The sequence below is a fragment of the Aricia agestis genome, chromosome 1 (genome assembly GCF_905147365.1).
Source record: "Aricia agestis chromosome 1, ilAriAges1.1, whole genome shotgun sequence".
In the NCBI taxonomy this organism is placed as follows: domain Eukaryota; kingdom Metazoa; phylum Arthropoda; class Insecta; order Lepidoptera; family Lycaenidae; genus Aricia; species Aricia agestis.
In genome coordinates, this window is record NC_056406.1 from 18,323,288 (window position 1) to 18,333,474 (window position 10,187).

At 36.6% G+C, this 10,187-nt stretch overlaps 1 long non-coding RNA gene across 1 annotated transcript; it reads left to right on the plus strand.

The window, feature by feature from the left end:
• Positions 1 to 4,636: 4,636 nt before the first annotated feature.
• LOC121729427 lies at positions 4,637 to 5,383 on the plus strand. Its single transcript, XR_006035968.1, has 3 exons — positions 4,637 to 4,709; positions 4,903 to 5,061; positions 5,153 to 5,383. It is a non-coding gene; the product is annotated as an uncharacterized LOC121729427 (long non-coding RNA).
• The last annotated feature ends 4,804 nt before the right edge of the window (positions 5,384 to 10,187 follow it).

The following is a 10,187-nucleotide window of genomic DNA, read 5'->3' on the forward strand; positions in this document are numbered from 1 at the left end:
TAAAATTTTAATTATCTTTATATGACGCACATAGGAATATATTATATAAATGAACTTCGTGACTTTCTCACATGTGTAAAAGCTTGTGGCAGAATTATAATACAGTTTATCTAGACCATATTGTCATTCCGTGTGTATATAAACCGTATTTAATTAGATGCGGCCGAACAAACAAAACTGTCGACAATATTTGTGTTAAGCGTCTTAAATCAAATTTACAGTAACAAGCTACCTGTCCGCCTGTTTGTCCGCGGATGAAATTTGGTTTGTCTCGATCAAATTCAAGTCATGCGCCGCCCGGGCAGGCGGGCTGGTGAGCTGGCGGGCTAGCGAACTCTCGAATATTCAACTAAACATCAAATATGTATTGTACACGGCGATTTTCAATTGTAATTCCAAAAACTATCACTAGTTTTGCTTGAAAAGAAACGACGTTTGAATAAATAAAAGCTTTCTTATTAAATCTTATAGGATACTAGCTGTCCCGGTGAACTTCGTGTCACTTTAAAACCTTCCCTGGACTTCTACGAATATTTTAAGACTAAAATTAGCCCAACCCGTTCAGCCGTTTTCGAGTTTTAGCGTTACTAACATAATTGAAAATCCATTTTAATATATTTGACTTTTAAGTATTATCACAAATCTTTTGTATGAGAGTATAGAAAAGTGTTGTTTTTAGACTTTTTCAGGAATTTTTTTTTTAGAATATTTCTCTCCGTAAGAACCATCCTCGTACTTCAAGGAATATTTAAAAAAAAGTATTAGCGAAATCGGTCCAACCGTTCTCGAGTTTTGCGCTTAGCAACACATTCAGCGACTCATTTTTATATTATAGATATTCTCTATCAGAATTAGCGTCGCCAAAAGCTAGTTGGAATCTAACACAGATTAATCTAAAATGTTTAGACTAAAAACATTAGATAAGTAATTTTGTTTCTCGATTAATACTCTAAAGAAATACCAAAGTAACAATTTTATATAAAAGAAATAGTACGCAGCATTGTGTAAGTGTCGTTTGTGAATATTAAATTCATTTAAACGCTGAGCTTCTTAAGTGAGTCGTCGAGCCTTCGGGGAAAATTATTAATTTATAACTTCTCAACCTCCTAATGATAAACCGAGAGGCGAGGTCTCAATCTGCAAACACAAATATAAAGCTAATTAAAAAGTTTTAAAGTGAATTATGAGAGGGGTCGCCCGGACCTCACGCCAAGATTGTACGCGAGATTTATGAAAGTGTGTTCCCCTCCCGTGTGCGTAGCTCGAAGTTTCGAGGCACAAAGCAAATGTTTACGGGAGTCAGTTGCGGCGACAAATATCGCCCGCACTCGGAGAATCCCAAATTCAGATTACATATTCATAACGAGCGCCGGCTACGCTCGCTCCGCTCCCAGAGGAGATGGCTACCGACATGCTAAACTTATTGACGGTTTACTTTGTTAATCAGAGCAATCAATGTAATGAAGTGATTTGGTAAAGAATGATTTTTGGTTCGATAGAACTTGATACGTTTTTACTTGTAAAAAAAGCTATACAAAATCGATACTTTATCGAGACGGTAGGTCGCATACGCTAATAGCATAACCGTATGCCGAACTCCGATACTCGAACATAAAGAATAAGTATCCCGCAGGACTATTAATCCCAGTCGAGGCGACAAAAGCGAGTCAGCTTATAAAATTTATTGGCGATCGGATGAGATTATATAGACGATTCTAGAATCTTAGACAGTTGGGAAATTTAAATGTGAAGTAAGTTTTGCGAGATTGCGCGGTGTAAATCAGCGCGGGCGCGGCTCGTCAGCGGCGGAGGGCGGCGGAGGGCGGGCGGGGGCGATAAATCCGCGCTCCCCCGGGCGACGCGTCTTACACGCATCTACATACGACCCCATATCACACGTGATTCACAGCACTTGACATCACTTTAGCACGATTTTTTATAGAATAAATCATCTAAGTATAGCTCATAAGTTAATTACTTCTTAAATATAAAACATGGTGATAAACCTTTCGCTACGTCATGATATACGTTAAGATGTGCGTAGAAACGGTGTTATTATTCTTTTGCGCCAATTTCATTTATTAAAATTTCTCTCATTAAAGCTAAGGCGGCATCATTTAATTGAATAATTTTAGTGTTACTTATCCCATCTGTCAGCCCGTAGCGTCCGAAGTATTTTCCGCCTCCGTCTAATTCTTTTTTACGCTACATTTCAACAATCTTATTTTTGTAATTACAAAAATGTCTAGTACCCCGACGTTATCCTTAATTGCTGGACATAAAAATTCCATTTAAATTTCCTTTTTAACGATCAAGGAGAGTGTCTAATTGTTATAATATACTCGTTTGCGTATTTTTATTGTCGCTACAATAATTACAACATAACGCTACGTTGCTTTTAAAATGGCAATTAAGTTTTTTAGGGAAGCAATATTACATTAAGACGGAGAAATTAAAAAGAAAATTAACTGTAGGAAAGTAACGTTTCTTTTTATATCCTAGTAGAAATGTCGCGCGGTTTCGCTCGTGTATGCTTCGTTATACAATAAAATTATTGAATTATAAGCAAATCACTATGTATAACAATAAGGCTGCGAATACAGTAATATGATCAAATTTAAAGTTATCGTTTAATAATAGCTCCCACACCGGTTTCGGTGACGGTGGCTGGTTTCATTGAAACCAGGCCAGCTACGCAGGAGAAATTTTATAGTGCCCAAGTGTGTGCGCGGTACACAAGAGCACTCTCTATTCCTTTACTATCATAACCCAGTGGGACGGAAGACCGACACGACTGGCGAGAGATCAGGCGCAGGACCGACTTTTTACATGCCCATCCGACGCATGGATCATCTTACTTGTCAGACAATCAAGTGATCAGCCTGTATTGTCCTAACCAAACTTGGAAATAACATGTTTCCAACGCGGGAATTGAACCCACGACCTCCGAGTCAACAGTTTATATTAACAACAAAGGAATTGAAAAGACGTTTTGTATCGTAGCTCATGTAGAGGCATTGGCGTAGACTCGTAGAGGTCTCGTAGAAGACGCAGAGAACCATAGATGCAACATAACCTACGTTTTCCTCCAGGTACGTCGAGCCAATAGCCAAGACCAATTATTATTCTAAACAACCCAACCTAACGAGATTTTAGCTAAAATAATAGAATTATTATTCATTTAACATTTCTAAAATCTTCGCAACGTTGCAAATTATCGCTGTCTTAATCGTGTACAAGTAGATCTTCATTGCGATTTTAATAATTCAGGGATTGAATATTTGAGGTGCTCCTCCAAAAATAGATTAATTTACAAAGTTAAGCTATTATAAGTTGTTGGGAAGTTAAAGTGAAATTGGTTTAAGTCGACAAATTCCGCTCGTAGTTCGGAACACGAGCTTTAGCTAACTTTAAACAGTTTTCCATGACAGCTAACTACGAGACTTGTCGTTAATAATAAATAACGGATCTATTTTAACTTTTATGATATTTAGTTTAGAGTTCTAATAAATCCTATAAGTAAATCTTTGTGTTGTGGTAGATTGTGTAATATGTATGTACATACTCGTATATGGCATTTGAAAAAAGAACTAGTTATTTAATGTAATCTTTAAACTTAAAAATTGAGAATCGTATACAAGATGCTATTTTCAATTCAATAAGCGCGGATATCAGTAAGTCTATCGCCTAAGAACATCTATTGCTGTAACAACAACTACAAGTAATATACATCTTTAAAAAGTGACCATACTTCGACTCTGAGGGGGGGGGCAAGTTGACTTTACCTACTACAATTCATACTTTTCTCATTCTCTATGAATGAGAAAAGTATGTATGAATTGTAAGTAAAGTCGACAGCACATAAAGCTTTTCACTTGTACTACGAGCCTTACATCTATTACCAGATTTTAATATTATAGTGGTCGTTGTTTGCATTACATTTGGCAACTTTTTTAGAATCTCTAGGGGGGGGGCAGCTGCCCCTCCCTGCCCCCCTTGGCGACCCCCTTGCCTATCGGCTATCTCATTCCTAATTGGTTCGATGGTTCAACTGCAAAGAGTTAACAACCAACCATGCACAAGTTTCTTTTAAATATCAGTATCGATTCATACCCATAGACTCTACAGGAACTCTATGCACCTCAAAGTAATGTATACACAAATTTAATTTAATGGTTAATCGTCCCCGGCCGTGGGGGCTGGGGGATGAATTATACATTGTTTCACGCTAAATCATTTGTAGCTAATAAAAATTGCCTTTTTCCTCGTAACGCGACGTCGGCCCATCAATCAGTTTAAAATTCCCAGTTGATCCCCTGAATTTAATCAAAAGATCGCTTAGCCGATCAGGGATGAGAAAAAAACGGATGACGTCACGGCCGTAATATTTCGTAATGACTTTCCTCCGTGGACGTTTGTTTTGGTGACTTTTCTCCATGGCAAACTTAACAATGGCCGACGATGATTTATGAAACTTTAAGAATGGGGAAGGCCGGTCGAAACTTTTCGTAGATGCCGCCACCTTAGCTTTTACCTGTCAATGATTTTGTCAAACAACAACAACAATTTTATTTAGTAGTTTTGCATAATTTCTGTATTAATTATATTGAAATCATTATGTGTTCGTCTTGGCGTGTAAGTGAGCTAAAAGCTGAACTAATGAAAAGAGGCGCATCGCTTAACGGAAGACGGGCAGAATTAGTCGAAAGGTATAACCTCAAAAATATTTGATTTGCATTTTTTTCCAATAAAATTAGGCACTCATAGCCAAAAAATGGAAAAAATGTGTACCTTTTTACAAATATTTTTAAGTTACGTAACAATATTAAGTAAATATTCAATTTGGAGCTTGAATTATAACTTCTATTGTTGTTATTTATTCTTAACTTTTTCACCTTGTAGATTGGAACTTTACGACCGGAATTCCAATTTTGGAAGTGCAGAGAATCAGTCCATTGACGATGTGATGGAAGTTCCTCATGTTAGGACATATCGGGACATAAATGCTAGTTCATTGTTACCTCATGTAACCCAAACTTACATACGACAGTAATTTTGCTGGTAAGTATACATAACCCACGTACATAAGTACCTACAAATATTTTCATTACAATTCAATCAAATACCTATAATATTTTATTACTATTTTTAGTGATGACAAGAAATAAGTGAAGCTAAGGCATTGTGTGAGTCCCGATACCTACCTTGTTTTAGCAAGAGGATTTGGATTCAAATATGGGGGAAAATACCTTTATTAAAGGATATTGCAAAAAACTATGAAGCAGCTGCAATATGAAGTAAATTTAAAGCTTCACAAAAGTGGAATAGCACAGGAATCTAACTGTAAACAAGTTTTTGTTTCTTATAACTAAACCAAGTTTAGTTATAAGAAACAAAAACTTATTATTAAGCTATATCTGTAATACATTAATTATAAAGCATTAATGTGATGAAACTGGATTAAAGCATTGTTATAATATAAGATCATATAAATAAAACATACATTGATTTTGTACTTTTTATTATCAACAATACATTCCCTAAACTTATATAACATAAAACAAATAAAAAATATTTCTGATGCTAAAGGCACATAAAAAGAGTTTGTAAAATTTTGTATGTTTTTGTTAAACCTATCAATCTCTCAATGTGCACACATTGCCTGGCAAGCTTCTGGTCATGTTTTAGCAAAACCCCTGCTATTTGTGACTTGCCTTTTAAAAAAGTAGGTATGTTGATAGTAAATATTATGTTATTTATTGCAAAGATTCAAGACCTATTTGATTTGATTGAACGTTAAAACCCCTGTCTGCCATTATAATACAGTCTCCTTCTTGACACTAATTATCTATTAAAGGACTTCACTGTATCATATTTTGACGGTCACTTGTTGCTCCGCTGTACCCTTGAGAACAATTATCCACCTGGGGTTGGACCTACTAAAAATTTAATAGTATTTTTATTTTTGTATGAGCTAGTATGAATGAGTAGCTCTTTGGGCGGGGTATCTGTAGTATCTGTATCTGTGTATCTGTGTTGATTCTTGAGACCTAAAATAATAATTTTATATTATAAAAACATGTATGGAAACAAACTATGTCTACTTATATATTATGATTTACTTACAAAATATAGTTAAAATAATAACATACCTGATAAATACTTATGTTTTGGAAGTCGGAATCATGGAAATATTTACATTTTTATGGGGCCTAACTTCGGGCCTAAAGTTTTTCCTTATTATAGCTTTCAGCCACATCTTAGCCATATTAGGATCTTTTGGGAATTATAGTGGGCACCTATTTCTTTACAAAACGGGACTTCACACATCTGAGGCATGTTATTTATTTAAAATAATCGAAAATTCCCTTTTAATTCCATACACTTTGACAACTACAAGGTGAAAGCTACTATAGCGCCACTTTGACAGTTGCCAACCCCATTAATAAATTATTTTTTGCAACATTCTACATATAAATATTCCTGTATTAATTACCTAATAAACCTAAGGAAGTATACCGTATTTCTAAATATATTTTACCAAATAAAAAATTACTAATTAACTAATCACAAATAACAAAAGTATTTATTATAGAATAATCTGGCTCTACATGATATCATATAAAAGAAGTAAAGATTATCTCATAAACCGTTTATAAGTATTTAATGCTATAAATGTTATCTAATAAAGTTAATACAATTATATCTGATTTATCATATTATGGCGTTCCGGCTTATCGGCCAGTTATAAAACTATTCTACATTGTAATACTAACCTACTACTGGCTTATTAAATTACAATTTAACTGTATATGTGTCGTTTGCTATGATAAGGAATACAATAATTTTCAATTCACTTTTTTAATTAATAAATGAAAATACCTAATAAACATATTTTGAAGTTTGAACGTCAGCACCTGAGCAGTAGCTTTATTGCTATTTATTGACATAATACAAATTTTCTAAAAATGTGTGTGTGTGTGTGTGTGTGTGTGTGTGTGTTAATGTAATTACCTCAGATGTAAGTGCGTACAAATGAGTTAAACTGTCTGTACGACACAGACGCGACACGCGTCCAGCTATCCCCAATGTGTGCGTCACCCCGTGGGATGTAATAAAATTTGCATACTTTTAATCAAGGGCCGTGTCGCGGAGAAGTTTGGCAATATCGGACGTCGGCGACTGATCGATCCCGTGTCGGCCGCCGCTACAGCCCTAAATGTGCGATAATGACTCCTCTAAATAAAAATTCCTCTAAATACAACTTTCCTTTCGTTATTTTAAGTTGATTTTTTATTTGAAGAGAAGCAGGTTGAATGAAAAGAGAAACTTCTAGAATGTTGAATTTTTTTTATTTTTTATTTCATGTTTTATTCAAAATCATTTAAAATGTATTGCACGTTCTAAATCTTTGAAAAATTTATATATCTTTATTTTCCTATATAATTGTCACACAAATCTTAAAATCGCAAATATTTTAAATTAAAATTAAGAATTTCAAAATATTGATAGGTAACACAAATAATGTCCAATACGATAAATTAGCTGCCACCTAATAAAAGGACCAAATAACAGAGCGTCGGGCCCCCGGAGCCGAGCGGGCGCCGCCCGCCTGTCCATCTCCGCCTCGCATTAATCGTGTTTAGTTAGCGGATATCGGCGGCGGAAATTCAAATGCAATCAAATGAAAATAGAATTCGCAAAAAAGCAAAGAAAACAAACCGACAGGCGTCAGTCTAGCGAGAGCGGCCGCCCCCCGCCGCCCGCTGCCCGCCGCCCGCCGCCCGCGCTGACCGTACTTACACGATTTTAAATTGTACATATCTGAAATTCCGATCTGTCGCGCACCCACCCTGCGCTATGAAATGAAACGAAATAAAACTAGGACGCTCCGGGTGCGCCCGGAAAAATCAAAATCGAAATTAAAAATAAAAGGTTTCCCGGCGAGGGAGGCGGACGCAATGTTTGCGGCCGTCATTCAATGCAGTCCGCAATAAAAACACGCTGAGCGTCTACATATAAATATGTGCGGTGGGATTGATTGGAATTGAATACGTGTGGGTCGTGGTGGTGGTGGTGCGGGGGAGCGGTGCCGGGGCGGAGAGGTGCAGGAATCGAAGGTGAGCGGCGCTAAGACTGTAATCGGTTTTGCCCGGGGCGGCGGCGGCGGCGAGCGTCGCACCGCTCACAATTAAACTTTGTTTGTACATGTGTCGCTGGAGATTAGCCGCAATGCTCTTTTTAAGTGGACCGCCGTTACTCCCGAATGCAATTTAAGAACTCGAAACACAATCAAATTAGAATTAGGAGTGGTAATAAATTAAAATGCCCGTTCAGACAGTTAAGTCTGGTAAAACTACTTGTACCTACGATTAGTTTACTTGTTGGTCGATTTTGCTAAATTATTTTGCAACAGTACACCTTAGATGTGATTTTAACCAAGTCTGCTCTGGATATTAAATCAAACTGATATTCCTAATAAGAGACAATCCAAACCGTTCTGAATTCTGATCGCGTTAAGTATTCTGACTAAATAATTCGAAAAACCAGCCATCATATGAATATTCTAAGACGTCTATGTTGTGTGAATATGTTTTTGTTATTTCATTTATCAAACCTATAACTTAATTTTCAGGGGAATTAGTTAGTAATTGATTACCTAATACAAGCGCTACATAAAATAGTAAAAGAAAACTCAAACCGATCTTAACTATACCAATATAATTATTTTCGTCTGACGTTTATTTTGCCTTGCAGACAGAATAAAGTAATAAATTTTCTTAATTATTTTCTGCAACTTATAAACTTCACTTTAATTGAAGCCGTAGTTTTAACATAGACAGTTTAAACTAAATTGTAGAGAAATAAATTCACTTGAGTTATGTTTCGGTTAAAAATAATTAATAGGAGAGCCAATAAAAACATAATCGTAGATATTAAAAATACCCAATCGAAATTGAGAGAACGGAAATATTTAGTCGTTGAACCACGTGCGACCGTACCAATAATATCCACATTTTCTTGAATATCTTTCAAAACGGGCACTATAGTCTAGCGAGCTTTCCCACCACAGCAACTCCTGCAACCCTATGCTGCAATCCTCAGGGTCCATTGCGGTAACTAGTTACGAAAATTATTATAAATTTATTAGCTCAGGAAGCCCAAGGGCCAAGCTAAATATCTATTAAGGGACACGCAATGAAATTATAATCCGAAGACAGGAGGAGTTAAGTAGTATTCCAAATTCTTGAATAACTTCAAAATGTAAACAAAATAAACGCATTAATGGGAGCTGTCATGGAATAAAATGAATGGTCTCCTGTAAATCAAGATTGCTTCACCAAATGTTCGAAAGATGTAAATGTAAGAGTTGCGCGGCGGTCGGCATGAATCATGAGGGGCGCTGATTGCCAGCAATTACAGCATTAGCGGCGCGCCTAATTTCACCCAGCAGCTCCCTATACTGTGAACGCGGTCAAGTATTGTGTCGCCTTTTGATTAATATTCGGAGGACGAGAAGAACGCATTATAGGGAAAGAGTGGAAATCAAAAGTAATTTTTCAAAACTGGAATCCCTGGGTTGAAAAAGGAAATAAGCATGGTATCGATGCTTATATCTTACGTCAACTGAAATCAGGTTATCACACAAGAAATATTTTTTCACATGTGTTACAACTAATACTCAATTATCAATTATATCTACCAAAATGTAATAACAAACTAGCCCAAGGCTCACTTATCATCATCGATGAAGGTAATGGCTCGTATAAAACTATCAACAAATGACCATTTGTAAGACGCCAAGAACGGGAATACCATAAGTAGTACTAAATATTTTCGTCGAGTCTACCCCCAGGCTCGATCAATCACCGCCGGCATGAAATCTTGAGGGGCACACGAATAAAGATAAGTTCCGTTTAACTTCCGTTTCCAACTTATCGAATAATTTAACTGAACATTTATTTTTGCGCGCTCATCAATCAAGCGAAAACGCGCTCCGACGATAAGCCTCGCCCCGACGCCGAGAAATGACTAGGCATTACATAAATCCCTTCGGATGATGAAAAGTGAAGTCTAACAGATAAGAACCGACAAAAAGTTACGATGAGAAATGAATCGCGATTTATATTCGTCGAGACCCGGCCCCGGCGCGCGCACCCGAACGATGCCGGTCGTACCGCCGGACC